This window comes from Drosophila tropicalis, unplaced genomic scaffold, assembly GCF_018151085.1.
Source record: "Drosophila tropicalis isolate 14030-0801.00 unplaced genomic scaffold, ASM1815108v1 contig_859, whole genome shotgun sequence".
Taxonomy (NCBI): domain Eukaryota; kingdom Metazoa; phylum Arthropoda; class Insecta; order Diptera; family Drosophilidae; genus Drosophila; species Drosophila tropicalis.
In genome coordinates, this window is record NW_027173353.1 from 3,654,909 (window position 1) to 3,660,908 (window position 6,000).

Consider the following 6,000-nt stretch of genomic DNA (forward strand, 5'->3'; position numbering starts at 1 on the left):
TTCAATGTAAACAGATGCATTGCATATAATTAATAAAGATTTTAATAAAGTAAACACACAGAGAGAGAGAGAGAAAGAGAGAGAGGTAAATATTTTATAATTTAACCCAAAGGCCTGATCAGGGTCAGGAAGATGATTAGTGTAATGAGTTTCAGTTAATCAGTTTACAAAAAATGTAAATATAATTGCAATTACTACCTGATCTACTTGTTAGGCTTCCTGAATAGATAACCAGATAGAACTGCAATTTCAAATCCTTATCCTCACCTAAATAAACTCGTAAATTTAATGGCTCATTAAAAATACATTTTCAAAAGTAATTTATGAAAAAATGTTCAGCAAGTTTATTGTCAAAATTTATTCACACTTCTCACTAAATGATTGCATAGTTGTGAATCATTTGCACAATTTATTAAGGCCAGAGTCGATGCAAACAAATGGCACATGAAAAAATTGCAAAGTACTTACATATATCAAATATATATACCTATATATTTGTATTCTCTGAGTTAATTTGACGTTATGCACATTTCGTTTTGTGAAATTCTAGAAGAAGCCATTGCAAACTAACATTTGTTGTCTTCTTAAATAAGTTCTGATTTTCAATTACAACGTTTTTCTTTTCGTTTCTTTTTTTGTGAGTTATGATTTATTTATGATGAGTTTCCCAGAAGAAAACTGTTGCATCCGTAGCTGCATTGTGGTTGCTCATTCAACTGACAAATAAATTGCAATCTCAATTGCCAGTCTAATAATATCCACCGGTCGGAGCAGCAATAGCAATGAAATTGTATTCCCATTGTAGTTATACAAAAATAACAAGAATTGAAAGGATGCTGCTGGCATTCAGCAGGCCAAATTGACTGAAGTAGAATAAAATTCATAAATCAACAAGCAAGGAGATGAGACAAGAAATAACAAAGAATTTTGGGGAGAAAAGTGTAGGTATATAATCAAGGAAGCTGTCTTTAAAGTTGACTGGGAAAACTTGTGGAAATGCTTGAGGCAACCATTTTGAGTTTCAATTCACTTTTTGGTTTGTTGCCTTTCCATTCTCCATTCTTCATTCTCTTTAGATTTTCAGCAATTTCTCATTATAGAGCGACCCCGACCAACTAGTTAATTAACATAAGTAATTTGCTTAATGCCTAATACCGACTTCAAAATCACGCCCAAGACGCACATATTTTACAATATGAGAGGCAGAAAAATAGAGATTCAGAGAGTCAGGAGGAATACATCTACCGTTTTGGAGTGTACTTAACTAAGGTGAGTCTTCGACTGTTATTTGAGTTTGGGCTTGAGTTTTGGCTCATTTATCTTTTGCGAGTGAATAAACAAACAAACGAAACCAAAAACAAACACATGCATGTATAGCGAATGAATGAAAGGAAAGAAATCCCTGGATTACATGATGGATTTCCAAATGGCAGGCATGAAATAATATTTTGTAAATAAAATATAACAAACGCCTCAGCGATGTCGGCGTTGGCGTTGGCGCTGGCGTTGGCGTTGGCTTTGGCGTTGACTATGGCGTTCATATTGAGTTTTGGGGTTGGCATTATAGCGCGACTGATAGCGTCTCGTGGACGGAAATTAAATTTGGCCACGTTAATTGCCATGATTAGAACTTTTCGGCCATTATGATAAGCGTGGGCAGCAGACACCTAAAAACGAGCGCACAAACACACATTCACACACACACACACACACACATTTACAGGAGGGCAAACTGTAGTGAACTGACCTCTTAGCTAATGAGCCAGACTAATAGACTAAAAGTAAATGTTCCTGTTAAAATATATATGTATATGTATGAATTTCTACCTAGTCTGTCTCTTGTTTTATTTTTCCAGTGATTAATTGTTAATTAATTATGAGCTTATTATTGCTTTAAGCAAGACGTAAGCATTTGCCCATACATGTTTGCCTCAAATGTGGGAAAACAATGAAAAACACAAAGCAATTTCAGTTCATATCATTGCCATGAGTCATGGCTTTCCATACTCATTGTTTTCGGAAAGGAAAGGGAAACCTTTGACAGGCACAATAATTCGATTTTGTCACCCATTGAGTTGCCCTTGGTACAGGGCAGCATAATGAAGAAGGATTCATGAAAAAGATTTTGCATTACATCAGAGAATACCCTGTATTTGCAAATATGCAATAAATATTAAGTCAAAAACAGAAAAAATCCACTTTTTTTCTATTAATCCAAGTCAAACTTTTCCACATTGAAAAATCTTTAAGGAATATTTTTGTTACACAATTTCAAGGCCCACCGCTAAGAATGAGGAACTGACTCACTTACTCAACTACTTTCTTAAGACTAATTGTTAATTAATTAAGACAAAAGCATTTGCCCATACATTTTTGCCTCAAATGTGGGGAAAATAGTGAAAGACACAAAGCAATTTCAGTTCATATCATTTCCATGAGCTGTCATGGCTTTTCATATTCATTGTTTTCGTTTTTCATTTTATTTTCTAGATGTCCGCTGCGCTTACAAAGGAAAACCTTTGATAGGCAATTCGGGTTTGTCGCCCTTTGAGCTTCCCTTGGAACAGCACACATTTTAGGTATAAGGGAATAATAATAGGAAAGGATTGATGACAAAGCTTTTGCATTATATCAAAGGTTATACTGGATTTGAAAGTATTCGATGAATACTAAGTCAAAAAACAAAAGAAAACATTTGAAATGCACAAAAATTATTAAATTATTAAATTATTATTTTTCTGTCATGCAGTATATAATATCTAGGTTCACTTAGCTCACTACTTTCTTAAACAAAAATTTGCAAATTTGGCACACAAAAGAACCAAATATTTTGCCTTTGGAATAGTGCAGGATCAACCAGTTTATAATTGCCAAACGATGACAGCAACCACAAGGAGAACACAGGCGACAATATGAGCATTCTTTGTAATTAGTGTAAGTGCCCATATAAATTGTTTAACATCTTTTTGGCAAACATTCTTTTTGTCACTTTTCATGTTCAAGGATGCGCAAAGTTTGCTGCGAAATGATTTCAACAACGACAACCAAAACAAAGGAGGAAACTCAGAGAGGGTGAGAGATAGAGAGAGAGAGAGACAGAGATGAGCCAAAAGAAAAGCAAGGCAAGGCCTCATCTACTGACAATAAGAACAGATGCCATGCTGGCTTTTATTTGGTTTTGGGCAATTAAAGCTTGTTGTTTTGCAGTTAAAGTGGAAATTAATATACACAAACCGCACAGCAGAGCATCGCTTCTACCCTTACCCTTACCCTTACCACCCTCTTTCGTAGTAATGCACAAGGTATACCCACAGTTGTTTGTGTATTTGGATAATTTCTAACAATAAACTTTTAAGATAAAACACTTCTCATCATTTCACATGTGAGGCGATGTAGCGTATCAAATCGGGCGAAATATGAGTCTGTAATATTGCATTAGACTTGGAGCCTGTTTAACAAAAAGTGGCCACTTTATCAACTTTGAAGTGTTTTGAAACTTTTATAAGCACCAACAACAATTTATGATTATTGTTGTAACTTTAATTCAAGAGCAAATTTTAAACGGGAATCTGAGTGTAATAGGCTAAAAATTCAAGAATTTTAACTGAATTCTAAAGAAAGATTGTTAAGTTTTTATGACATTCGTTAATTTCTTATTAGACTAGGTCAATCATCAACTGCTTAGATCACAACTAATTCACACAATTGTTAAACTACCTTTCATTAAGATCTAAATTTAAATTTCTGACCAAACTCGCACACACAGTGTATGATAACAAGTTCATAGATACCCACACGTATTCACACACACGCAGAAGCAAAACACAGATAGATAGATATTTTAAGATCCATAACAAATAGGTGTTAAGGTGCTATATGTTTAAACAATGATTAAAGTAGCTGAAAGAAAAATCATCATACAAATATTTGAGAAAAACTTACTTAGTCGTACTAGGTCAAAGACTATTTGATGTTAATCTTTATCTCTGCTGTTTGTATGTAAATTATTATTTCCACTGACTTTGTTTAAACGTTTTCCAAGAGCAGCCAACAACTTAACTTATAATAAAAAAAAGAGAATCCAAAAAAAAACGTTGAATAAAACTTGCCAAACAGGTGGCAAATGTCGCGTTGGTGCATCTAAGGCCAAAGAAAAGTGATTTTTATTTTTTCTTGTGTGTCTCTTCTGTAATCCAGCGAAACTAATTCAAATGTGTGTTCACCTCCGATGACAACTGTCTACATTGGCATGTATCCATGGTGTGGATGGCGAGGGCAAAAGCATTTTAAATATTCCATATTTTTCTCAATTAAAATGGTTTGCTCACAATTTGTTTCTTTTGCTCAATAGTTTTCAACGGTTGGCCTATTTAGTTTCCGATTTCAAGCACTTTTCGCATTGAACGTATTCATTTAATTTTAAAATAGATATTTTCGAAAACAAATATACATATGTATGTATTTTTTTGCGCACATCAACAACAATTGAATATTATTTCATTTTTCTTTTCTTGTACACAAGCAACAATTGAAATTATATATGTATATATTTCTTTCCATTAGATGTTTTCTTTTTTGTTAATTCAATTTATCTCATTCTGCATTGTGAGGGGAGAATTCTCACGCACTAAATGTTGACCGTTGCATATGATGGAGGAGTTCGGTTTTTTTTGAATTTCAAACATCAAAAGATTTGTTTGTGCGATGAATACTACGGATGCACGATGCCAATTGAGATTGCTACATGCATTACATACACACACGACGGGCACTCACACACTCGCAGAAACACACACGCACATGCACACGCAGAGAGAATTGTCGAGCATCTGCTGCGTCCCGTACATCCGTCTATTTCGCTTGGCGCTGCCTGATGCGTGCACGGTAAAAGTTTAACTGGAAACTCGGTCCGACCGCGACCGCCCCGACAATGACGACGATGACGATGCCCAAGCAGCAGTCAAGTAGCCAACAGCAGGCAAGCAGAGCCAAACGAGGCGCCACATTCGTACCTCGTACCTGTCCAATGCTGTTGCCTTAACATAGGCATTAACAGTGGATGCCGCCGAATGGAGAGCGAGCAGTTCGGCTACTCTTTCTCTCACATACTCCCCCACACGGACACACACACCCACACAATGACATGCTGTTATCAGCAGAATTCCTACTATCACTGTGTCAGTGGGTCTCTTGAAGAACAGCAGCTGTTAACAGGCAAGAGAGAGGGTCTGCAAACAAAACAGAGATATAGAGAGAGAGAGTTCAGTAAGTCTATTCAGCAACATTGGAGAGCAATGTTTCTGTACGCCACCCATCCACCCACTGGGACCAGAATATACTTACAATATTTATCGCATGCGAGTCGCCCCATAGTAGGAAACAATTGGCAAATGGAACTTGGACAAGCGGACTAAAATGACTAACAGCAGAGACTCAAAGCAGATTACCAGATGAAATTTGATTTATATCCAACTGAATTATTTAATGAATGACCACATATCTTCTATCTAAAACGGGCAATTTACTCAATTTACCTTACAAAAGACTAACAATAAAATGATAAAATCGGTAAGATGTATGTTCAGCCATTTGACTTTATGTATTCATAAATATTCATTACAAGATCGCAATGAGATACATTTCATCGTCTAGTTTACATATCTTAAATACTTATTATTTTGATGTATCAAATCAATCCATAGAAGTCAGATTAACTTGATATATTGACCCCAACTGATATTCAATCGAATAATGGGTTATTCTTTGATTATTCAAGTCTCTCGTTATCTCTTTCACTCTATGAGTTTTCGAATTCAGCAATGCTCTGCATAAAATTTGAATAAGGGCGCCAAAAGTCAAGAGAAACAATCTGCATCGACGGTTGAGACTTAGCAGAATTTGCCCCTTACCAAAACGGTGGACTTAACAGAATATCGTAACACTGCAACTGAAAGTGGCCAACAGAAATGTTGTCAAGCCAATTTCTGCAATAGAATTTCC

At 35.6% G+C, this 6,000-nt stretch overlaps 1 protein-coding gene across 2 annotated transcripts in view; it reads right to left on the minus strand.

Annotated features, from left to right (window-relative positions):
* 5-HT7 (5-hydroxytryptamine receptor 7) overlaps positions 1–4,939 on the minus strand; it is a 53,742-nt gene extending 48,803 nt beyond the window's left edge. For both annotated transcript variants that reach the window (XM_068297573.1, XM_068297572.1), the window contains exon 1: positions 3,943–4,939. The gene's annotated coding sequence lies outside the window, so the exon portion shown is untranslated. The remainder of the gene's footprint in view (positions 1–3,942) is intronic.
* Positions 4,940–6,000: the final 1,061 nt, after the last annotated feature.